Genomic DNA, 2,220 nt, shown 5'->3' with positions numbered 1-2,220 from the left:
CTCCCATGGCCCTGACTGCTCCTTAGCACGCAGCCAAGTGACAATGGGCCCCAGCCTTAGCTGCCTCCCACGGGCAGCCACACCCGTCCTGTGCTCAGGGACAGCAGGAGTGTGATCAGCCAAGCACGTCCTGCCCAGCACTGCAGGACTGCCCAGGCTGAGCGGGGCTGTGGAGAGCCTTGTCCTCTCTCCAGATCATTCAGAGGAGTTACACAGAAGCAGGCATATGGGCCAGCCCATGCAGCCAGGGTCTCTGGGTCAGCGCTAGCCTAGCCCCCTCATCCAGCGGGCCCTGGGCACTGTCTGGAGCTGCCAGGCAGGGCCCCCAGCCTCACCCCCAGCCTCGGGCATTGCTTACTGATGTCAGGCTCAGTCCATGGCCTCATCGTCCCACCTCTCCCAGGTCCTTTCAGCTCCTCACGCTGCAGATCCACACCTGGAACAGACGACAGAACAGTGAGTGGGCGGGTTAGAAGGGTTCACCCCATGACGTTCCCACCCCGCTGCCCAACTGACTCAGCGAGAACTCGGCTGCAGGGGCCTCCCTTCTCCACAAGCCTCTTCTTTGCAGCCCTGACCCTCGGATGTGCTATCTCCCCCTCCAGGGGAGCGCCCTGCTCCCACAGGACCCAAGGGCCTATCGACAGGTGGAGCTATTCAGAACAGCCATTCCTGAAGAACTCCCTGTGTGGCCCAGGCAGCCCTTATACAGATGCACAAGGCAGGGAGTGGGATGCAGCCACCTCTGGGGTGGAACATAGCTTAGGGCAAGAAGTGAAGAATAACATACCCAGTTGAAACTGCAGTGGGAATTTCAGTCAGGGGCTGTGTTGGAATGGAGTTGGGGCATGGGGGGTAATGCCCCTGCCGACTGCCGGGAGAGCTTTGATGACCACAGGTGCTCATCACCAGCTCCTATCTTTGGGAAGCGCAGCCCCTCCCTCAGCACAGCACCCACAAGCAGCGTGCTGGGCACTAACCCTCGTGGAGTCTCCCTGCTGCGTTGGGGCCTTTCCTGTAGGAGTCTCCCATCCAAGGCCCAACCCTGCTCAGCAATTGCCAGGGGCTGTATGCGTCCAGGGAGAGTCAGGAGGTCTCCATTGCCCTATGCCTTGCACACCATTGACAGCAGGGTAGACGGGCATGAGGCAGGAGCATTTCATGCTATGCTCGTGCCCAGGGCTGCCCATAGCGCAGGGCCCTGGAGACGCAGGCTCACAAGGGCTGAGCTGGGTCACAGTTACGTGGCCAGGAGCCCGGGTAACTCCCTGGATTGCCAGTGGAGTGGGCGCTGTTGGGAGCTAGAGAAGAAGCGGGTTCAGTGGGGAGAGAACAGAGCTGGGCCCTGCATGCATGAGAGCAGACCTGGGCTCCATGCTCTGTGCCCGATGAGCATGGCAGGATCGGTGCTCAGGCAGTGGCAGCCTGCACTCTGGAAGCACAGTTCCTGCTCATCCGTGCCCGAGTATGCCCCGCTCCCCTGGCCATGGCATTCACCCATATGCACCAGCAGCCACTTCCACCTCCCAGGGCTTAGGGCAGGGGAGGCAGATTCTCTCATTCTCACCCTCCATCTGCAGGAGGACAGGCCGGCACAGGCCCCAGGATATATTTAGCAACCCCTCAATGAGCAGCTTGCCCTCTCCCTAGGGTACTGCCAGAGGAGACAAGAATAGCCTCGCAGAGGGGAAGCGGGAGGGCCGGCCAGCTGCTCACACCTCCCTACGTGCTGTGCAGCATGGCAGTGGCTCCGCAGAGGAAGGGATCCCCCCACCGCTCCACCTGCAGCTCCTCATGTGCTTGGCTGGGATGGAGCGGCATGACCGGGGGCAAGGTCCGCCCGGAGAACAGCTCCACGCAGCCAAAGTCACGTATAGCCGGGCTGACTGGCGGCACACAGGGAGTGATCTGTAGGGAGAAGCCAGGAGCCTCCCAGTTCCCTGTCTGCATCCCAACCTGGCTATGCCCTAGGGCCCAGAGTGCACGCGGCCCTGGTGCAAGCAGGTCACAGGAGCCCCAGCTGCCTTCACCAGGCCCAGCGGATCAGGAACTCCTCTGGCCACCTGCTCAATGCTACGCAGATTGCACTGCCAGATGCAGCCTCCTTTGCTACCTCTGACAATTCTGCACTCGGCTCCTGGTGCAGCACACCCACGGCCACACCCAGATCCAAGTGGGATGGGCCCCATGGCATCCAGCGCCAGCCAGCCCCAGTGCTGC

This window comes from Caretta caretta, chromosome 7, assembly GCF_965140235.1.
Source record: "Caretta caretta isolate rCarCar2 chromosome 7, rCarCar1.hap1, whole genome shotgun sequence".
Lineage (NCBI taxonomy): Eukaryota > Metazoa > Chordata > Testudines > Cheloniidae > Caretta > Caretta caretta.
The sequence above is the reverse complement of the archived record's forward strand: the minus strand, read 5'-3'. Positions refer to the sequence as shown.